We start from the raw sequence: 9,911 nt of genomic DNA on the forward strand, positions 1-9,911 counted from the left end.
ACGATGCGACTTCGTGCCTATTGAGTAAGCCTTGGTGACGATGTGACTTCGTGCCAATTTGATAAAACTTGGTGACGATGTGACTTCGTGCCTGTTGAGTAAACCTTGGTGACTATGGAGTTAGCGCCTCATAGCTATGGATTTAGTATCTGATAGATAAATTTTGGCAGCAATGGACTTCGTTCCAATTCCTTAGGTAAATCCTTAGGAACAAATGAATGAAGGATAGTTGGTTCTTAGGGTAAAACCTTAAGAAATAAAGGAGATAATGGGGATGGGTATTTGGGTTGATTGTTTGATGATTGAATAATAAATGTATTATTATGGGTTGAAAACCCTATATGCTCACCAGGCTCCCAAGCCTGACCCACTCAGTTTTCTTTGTATCACAGGTATCAATACGAAGACATATTTCACTGAGAGGTTAAAAGAGATGTAAATCATTAGTGTAAATAAATGTAAGTTATGTTTATGCTTATGTGTCTGTATCGGAACATGACATCCCGAGATTTTGTTATATAATGAAAATACTTTTCTTTAAGAAATACTTTGATAAATTCTTATCATATTTTGTATTGGGAACAAATTCCGCAACGGTTTTCTTTAAACGATTACTCTAATTTTAAAAACAAAGCATAAACAAATCGGTCTTTTCTGGCCATGAAAATGGGGATGTCACATAATCCGAGATTAACATTCCATTGATAGTCAATGAAACTCAAAGATTTAGGAATTTCGTGGTGATCGAAATTGGCAAAGGGCTTTGCCTACCTAAATAACTTAAAGGTGTGTTTACGGCATCCCTTTACACATCATGGAGCCAAATATGGATCCTAGACTTCTAAAATAATTTAGGGTGATTATTTTCTAAGGATAAGTATAACAAACTATCATGGAATTTTATTGAATGTTGTCGAAAACCTTATCCACTAAAATCTACTGCTATAAAACCTTTGAAATGATTAGTTATGAGGATGATCAATCTTTTCAATTTCGTAGTTTGGGAATAGTTCTCATAAACGAAAGGAAAGCTCACGCCTTTGTTAAAGCACTTCCTAGGTTACTTCAAACATTGCATTCTAAATTGTTAGAAAGAGCAATTATCAAATGTACGCTGTAAATTGACATATTGAAGTAAAATGGAATTTCCTTGAGTTAGGAGTTGACTATGTTCAGTCGACTAGCTAACATGTACATATGATCAGTTCATTCTAATTTTGATATGAACAACTTGGAATATCCATTAAGGAGTTGTGTAGCATGTTGAGGTTTCCTTTGGAACTATCTTGGCCAATCATAGAAACTCATACTTCAAAACACTCCCATATTTTACTATCATAAATAAAAGTGTCAAGAAGAAGAAAGCCAATCGCCCACAGTTTAAAAGGTGATTAGTGTGGGTATACCTAATCTAGGCCCTAATACCTTGGACAAAGGAAGACTTATTCTAAGACATGTTCTGATAACTGCTTGTTTCCATAACAAGAAAAGGAGTAAGAAATCAAACTTGACCAAATGTATATTTGAGGTGAAAGGACTGGAACATGAAGAAGTTAAATTTGATCATGGATCACGACCTCGTGCTACTTTCCATTGGATCAAAAGATAACTAGTTCTTCCATGTTAGTTATTCAATCAAATATATGGATTTATAATTCCGTTAAAACATTACTTTTAAACCTTAAGTGTGTTGCTAAGGATTAGTGCTGACATTTGCAAGAATGTGCAGTCACTAAAATGAAGTAAGAAGACTAAAGCATGGAGAAGATAATTTGATCATGAATGCCAAGCCCTTGCTACATTCATAGGATTAAAAGAGAACTCTTTTCAAAATGTTTAGTCTATGGTATTATAATTGAAATTGTTTATACTATGATTCATGAGATAGTTCTGACTTATTTAAATGTGGAGCATTCTAACATGTTAAAACAAAGTCATGAAATCTATGAAGCTAGTATAGTAGCAATAGTTCAAAATTGATTTGAACATTTGAATAAGGTGTATTATTGTGAATATATGTTGATGTTAGTTCAACTAATGGATCGTTCAGATTGACCATAATAAGTACTTATCCAAATACATCCAAATGTTTAGGTGAAATGTATTTGTGGAATCATAGTATTGGATACATAAATGAGAAATGCATTACCAAGTATCCAGTTGGATCAGATTTTGGATATCATTTAACCTCGAGTATTATGATAAATGCAAATCTTGTTTATCAAGATAGATGATGAATGTGTCATTGGGTGATGTGAGTATCTGTTGGAATTAGTTTACACTAATGGACCATTCAGATTAACCACAATACATAGTGAGACCAACTACGTATGAATGTGAGTCTGGAACCTCTCAGGTGTTCAGAGCTCTCATATAGCGAAGTGAAGAATCAATTGGGCAATAGGATGAGACACTCATAGTGAGAATCTCAGTCCAAACTTTATTGATCATCTAAGTGACCGTAAAAGAGTTTCATGATCTATCTCCACCCAAAACACTACCACTAGGGAGTGTTAGCTGGATAGAGAAACAAATCATTCATTGATTTTGTACTAGATGAGTCGCATTGTGTTTGCTAACAATTTGTGGATTGTACCATGAATAGGGTTACAAGAAGTCCTTTGTTCTTGTGCCAACTAAGTAGGTTCTTGAAACACTCTATGATATGTGAAGTTGGGTTCTATCCTCACTGCCATATATGGAAGTCTACGATTATGAGGCTTACGCTAGTCGTGAAGTGCTCGACAATCTAGTACTTTGAATAGAGATGTGTTATCTCGTTGGTGAACCCATCAAGTATTTTGGATAATTGTTTAACAATCCTTATGAGGACAAAGTGTATGTTGCTCGAAGGGCAGTCTTCCGAGAGGGAGTTGATTTCCAAAAGAGCTAATGGGAGCCACATTACTCTTGATAAGATTCGAGATTCAAGCATCGAAGAGCCTAAAGTTGGAGATAGCATTCAATTTGGAATTGAAAGAGCTATTAAGGAAACTGACATATTTCCGTTTTTTCCTTATAGATCTGATAGATGACGTCATGAACCTAGTTATATAAGAGTTTATATTACTGAGGTAAATGAGTAACTGGTATGGAGCAATTAGAGTGTACCAGCTATCGGAAGCTATGGTAAGCCCTAAAGGCTACAACATGGAAGGAAGACATAGAAAGCGAGATTCAGTCCATGTATGTTGAAACTTGGTAGATCAAGCACTTGACCTTAACCATTAGGTATTAGTGGATCTTCAATAAAAGACAAGCATGGGTAGGAACAGACGGGTTATGAAGGATGTGTAAGCTTAATAAGTTCATTTATGGACGGAAATAAGCATCTCGCAAGTGGGATCATTATTTTAATGAGAAATTTCAAGGAGTTTGAATTTTGAGAAATAAAGATAAGTCATATATATGTCAGATCTAGTGGGAGTAATTGGAATCTTTGGTTCAATGAGAAAAGTTCAAGGAGTTTGAATTTCGAGAAACATAGATAAGCCATATATACGTCAGTGCTAGTGGGAGCACTGTAGTCACCCTTGTATTGTACATAGACAATGTACGATTTATAGGAAACTATATTCTAACTTAGCATGTGTAAAAGCTTGGCTTGGTATGAGAAATGTTTCTATATGATATACATGGGAGATACAATACACGTTCATAATAAGGATCTATGGAGATAGATCAAAGTGATTTATTGGATTAAGCCAAAGTACATTGAATGTTGAGGAAACTCAACATGCAGAACTTGGAAAGGTTCGTGCATAATATGGCATAACATTGAGCAATGCTAATGTCCTAGTTCTATTATTGAGCTAAAGCAAATGAGTCGTGTCCCATATACTTCTGATATGGGATCAATCATACATGCCATGACATGTACCACATCTAATGACTTGTATGTCTCGTGCAACACAAGTTGGATTAGTTCAATTTTGGCAAGAATCAATAAATCAAGATCAAGAACATTCCTAAGTGTCGTTGGAGGACAAAAGATATGATCTTGAAAGTATGAAAGAGATCATTATAAGAGTTACATTGATGCTAAGTTCCATACTAATAAAGACATTTTCGTTTGCAGTCGGATTTCATGCTTCTCTGAATGGTGAAGTTTTAGCTTGGAAGAGTACCAAGTATTACACCATAGTGGATTTTTCAAACTTAGAGTATGTTGCGATTGGTTAAATTGAAAAGAAGACAATATGGCTTAAAGAGATTCATTAGTGACATCTTTGTTGAAATTCAATCACTGATGCTCATTATGAAGTCTCTTTATGACTTTAAGGGTGAACTTACCTCGAGTATGGATCCCTAGTCACACAAGCTCACATGACATATACTCAGTATGTACCATCACGTTTGATAGTGATTCAAATGTGAAGATGTCACAGTCAATATGTCATATTGAAAGATAATCTTGTCGATCCATTCCATAAGTCGATGTCATTGACCAAGTCTGACAGTCAGACATAGTCGAGAGACATTGGATTTGCAAATGAATTGGCTTAAACACTCTTAGTTTGGTTTGTTTTAAAACCCGAGAACTTTAAGCAGTATAAGTTTTAATTTGATTTGGTGATTATTAAGTGGTGATCTTAATATATGATGGATTTTGGTCATTTCAATTATCCTATCACTGCGTTCTCACTTTTACATGTCTGGAACCCACTTCCCGAGTATTAATTTACTCAAACGTCCACAGTCGGTCATACTCTTGGAAGTAAGTAGTGATTTAAGACTATCATGAGTATTAGTGGATTGTCCATATTGGTTGGACATAGCATAGAGATTGCGCTAACACTCATGAGTGCTTAATAGAGATTTAAGTATTGGACCAACCCACGCTTAGAGATTACTTCATGGATTCAGTCATGAGTAATTATAAGACGATAATATATTCTATTCTTCAAACCTAGATACATGTAGGGTTTTGCTCTATGATTCCGTTATGTATTTGTCTACTCCAACGCTAACCGTAACTGATAGTTATAAAGGGTATGTCCATGTATGACATGATGAAATATACAAAAACCATGTAGTCGAAGTTTATTTGTTCCTTCTGCCTTAATAGGAGAAGCGATATCTATGGGCCCCTCGATGATTTGGTGCTGACATCTAAAGTGCTTAGCCGAGCCCTGACTGGAATTGATGTGTTCACTTTAGTAGTCAGATGCAATCGTCACAAATCTATATCGGGAAACATAATCTTGAATTCTTGAGATTGACCAATATCCATGTCTCGGATTCATACAGATATCATAGAACGAAGGGATATTTGATCACTTATCTAAGGGTTGAATCTTGATTAGATCAAGAGTTCGGTAGTTGCATTGGATGGATAACTCTATGTTGATTATTGGAGAAATATTAGTCCTCGTATAGTTGATGACTTGTCCAAGTAGGAGACTATTGGAATAGTGTCCAAGGTCATTAACTATTGGTAATATTTCAAATAATAGCAGGGTCTTTTTGGATTGCCCTCAAGACTAAAATTGAGTAGAATAAATAAAGGAGAAATTGGTTTATTAATTATTATAGTTAATAATTAATTAGAAACTAACTGGAAATATATTATGGGAATCAATTAATAGTTTAATTAATTAAAGGGTAGAATATTCATTAATCGATAATTGGTTAATCAGTAATGTTCTAGAACCTTTATGGGATTAGGGTTGGATGAAAATCACTCCATCCCATGTGGGAAAGGAGTGAAATTTCGTGGTTAGGCCTCCATCCCACATGGGAAGGAGTACTAAACCTAAGGAGACATCCAAGGCTATAAATAGGGCCTTAGGGGTTTCATTCCTCCTTGCACCTTGGCTTGAAGTATTCGCCAACCCTTCTTCCTCCCCTTCTTAGGGACGATTTCTAACCCCTTTGGCTTTGTGAAATTGACCCTTCTCCTAGTTATTTTATTCCACTCTTTGGTGTCATTGGGTGTGATACCATTAGAGGGATTCTGGTTTGGGTCCTTTCATCCAAGCAACTTCATGCAGATCAAGGGCTACATAAGAGGTATGTTTTCTTACTTATGTTTTAGTCTTCAAGGGTTGATGTAATTAGCATGAAGTCATAGATCCATAGGATGCATGTACGCTTAGGTATATCGTTGTTTCGATTTTTCCGCTGCCTAGTTTTAGAGTGTATTTGATGCGTAGAAATCCCAAAATATACAACAAGCATACCTCCTAGCATATAATCAACCATCATGCCACATAATATTGTATCAACTAGTATACCACATATCATAAAATGGGCCGGCCTTAGTGCCTTCGACCCATTGGTATGGTGAGGAGACTCGCCTTCTAAAGAATGTTGAACTGATAAGATAGATCAGATAAGTTCCAACGCGCGGCTCCAACTTAACTGCCTACAATCATCATATGACTAGTTTTTTCAAACCCCGAAATACCAAAAGTACCCTCAAAGTCACACTTGGTTAACCCTGATAAAATTCCAAGTCAACAGGCAAGGTCAGCAGCCCATGTTGACCCCGACTCGTCGAGTGCATCTAGCAGCTCGTCGAGTTCCTTCAGAATCCAGAAAACCAGGACAAACCCTAGCCAACTCATTGACTTGTCCCATAAACTTGTCGATTTCACTCAATATCCAGTAGCCGGGAAAACCCGATCCAGCTTGTCGAGTTGCCAAATTAACTTGTCGAGTTTTCCCCCAATTTGCACATTCTGATGATACGTCGATTACAGGGACTCTAGGGCTTAGATCTAAGGTCTTAAGGTGTCTAGAAGGATAAAGTTTACAACTTTATCCTCTGGAACCCCTTTGAATGCTCTAAAGCCCTTAACAAGTGTTGGAAAGCTTAAAAGCTTAGCCATATGGTTCATGACTCTAGGGATCTAGAATCCCTCCTTTCCAGAAGAGTTTCTAATCCCCAAAACGTTCCAAAGATTGAGACTTTATGGACATGCATGTCAAATGCATGTCTTGAAGTCAAAATGGCCAAAGAGGGAAAATATACCCTAAAACCCATGCATGGCATCCATGCTTGTCCAAACGTTAGATCTAGCCCACTACGGGGCCATGTTGCCCTCGAGATTCATAAAATGAAAACTTTATGAACCCCATGCATGCAATCAACAAGAACGATAGAGAATGAAGAGTAAACTCAAGATCTAGCCATACATAAAGATAAAAATCGAATCTTGAATGCTTACAATAGTCCACAAGATGATCAATCTCAAGAGCGAGGGCTTTGTTTGCTGGATCTTCTCCTTTTTCTCACTATTTTCTTCTTCTTAAGCTCCAAAAGTCACTATAGCTCACAATATGAGAGAAAATGGAGATTATGGTTTAACACATACGTTCTTAGGGTTTGGAGGCTGATGGAAGGTTAGCCTCAAGGTTTTAAGGAGATTATATAGGGTGAAAACCCTAAAAATTAGGGTTTTCCTTTGCAGCGCATACTCGTCGAGTTAGGCCTTCCAACTTGTCTAGTATGTCCTGAATTCCGCGTCCCATTAGAGATCTCTACTCGATGAGTTGGAGCTCCTCAACTCGTCGAGTTCCAATCTAAAACCCTAAAATTTTGAAAAGTTATTAATACCTGAAACGAGTGTTACATATATGCTAGATCTAGGGTTATTGCATTGGAATTTCTTTTACATGTTCAATTAGTGAAAAACTTAGATCCAAATCAATTAGGTTTGCATGACCACATAGGATGTTGTTATGCTCAAAACCCATCAGTGGTATCAGAGCCTAGGATGTTTTTCAATTGAATTTGATGCATTGATGAACTGTCCAAAGCAGAAGCAAAGCAGATTCACAATTTGTTTGTGAAACTCAATGAGTTTAATGAGGAACTCGACGAGTTCATAGCCTGAATCGACGAGTTAACTCGTCAGGTGCCTGATTTTTCGATTTTCAAATCTTGTTGGGATTAGGATAATTACCAAAATATGTTTTTAATGCCTTAAATTGAATTTTCTGAATGGTAATATGATTTCCTTATCAAATAAGATCGATTTGGTCAAATTTAAAGATAATGACAAAATTATTTCCTTAATTTAATTATTTAAAATTTGATCTAGTAATTTTTAGAAGTTTCAAATTACACCCTTTAGTTTGTAATTCAAAATTTAATTAAAAGTTTAATTTTGAAATATTAAATTCTAAAGCCCTATTATTTTAAAAGTTTAAAATACACCGTTATACTATATAAAATTAAAAGTCTAATATTATATATGTATAAGAACAGTCAGTCTTACCGTTAGTAGGCCTCATTCACGAAGCCGATCTATAAAGGGGGTATAAGGAAACTGCATATAAAATGGAGGTTGAATGGGTGTCCACTCTCACCCACCGCTTCCTTGATTGGTGGAGGGTCTTTAGCCCAACAGGTAGGATAAGACATTAATTACTCATTAATAAGTATAATGATAAATATAAAGTAACTAAATGTTTTTATAAAATTCCAAATCTTAGTTACTTTAGAAAAAATGTGAATTTGATGCTAATCCATGAAATTGCACATTGCACTTTGTCAAGTCGTTAGTGGAGCGTGTGTGCTTAAATGGCATACTAACTTGGTCTAACAAAGAGTGGCAATTGGTAACTTGTAAATTATCATTGATAAATGCAGCGTGTGTGGGTAATCGGCACATTGATTAGGTGGTAAATGACAACGAGAGTACCAAGCTAATTTGCATGGTTATTCGCACCTTGTTTGTGATCCTCGGTATCCCAATCACAAATTTGAAGGGAATAATCGAGATTAAACATTCCATTGAACAGTTCAATGAATCTCAAAAGATCTAGGAATTTGATTTCATTCAAAACCTAATTCATTTTAAAATTTCGTTTTCATGGTGGAATTGGTAAATCGTGTTACCTACCTTCAAATAATTTACAATTGGATTACAACATCCCTCTTCCGAATTGTGAATTATTGTGTTGGGTCCTAGCCTTAATATTTCATTTTGGGTGTTATATTAAGGATTCCTTATCTAATCAAACGTGTCCTTCTTCGTTTGCAGATGTTTACCTCAAACAACGCTTCCAACAACTCCTCCAACACTTTCTCTCGCTCTTGAGCATCTATGCCAAGGTGACATTCAATGGGTCCAATTTCAATACTTGGATCTGAAACATCCGAATGGCATTGCATTTCGAGGAAAAGGAATATGTCCTTGATAAGAGCTGAACAAGATCGAGGAGTCCAAATCTACTCCCAAGGAGATAGCTGAGTATAAGGCCCACTGCAAGGACGCGACCAAAGTGTTGTGTATCGTGGTGGCCACTATGACTCCTAAGCTACAACAGTTCTATGAGGACTATTGGCCTTATGAGAAGTGTCAGGACTTGATGGAGAAGTACCATCAAAGAGCACGTCGAGAGAGGTATGAAATAGTCTGGTCACTCATCACCACCAAGATGAAGGATGTAGAGTCCATCACGAGCCACCTGCAACGAACACAGAGATATGTGGATCGTTTGCTCAAGCAAAATTTGAACTTTGATGAAAAGTTGGCCATTACTATAATCCTACACTCTTTACCTCCTTTTTATGATCAGTTCAAAATGACTTATCATTTGAGCAAAGAGGAAGTCACATTGAGCAAGCTTCAATGCTTGTTGAGAACTGTTGAAAGTGGATTAAAAGGAAATTCTATTGAATCCACTCCTCCTACTGCTACTGTTGCGTTTGTCCTAGCTATTGGACAAAGAAATGGGAAAAAGAGGAAAGCTCCCTCTAAGCAAAGTTGGGGAAAGTCTCATGAAGTGTCTACTAGTGGACCCAAAGCAAAATACGGTTCTGCTCCCCCTGCCTCGGATCTAAAAGATGCAACGTGTTTCTACTGCCAAGATAAGGGACATTCGAAGAGAAGCTGCCCTAAGTACCTGCAGGATATTAAGGATGGCAAGATCAAGCCTACCTCGGCAGGTATTTACAC

This window comes from Lactuca serriola, chromosome 5 (assembly GCF_051521515.1).
Source record: "Lactuca serriola cultivar US96UC23 chromosome 5, Lser_US96UC23_V15, whole genome shotgun sequence".
Taxonomy (NCBI): Eukaryota; Viridiplantae; Streptophyta; class Magnoliopsida; order Asterales; family Asteraceae; genus Lactuca; species Lactuca serriola.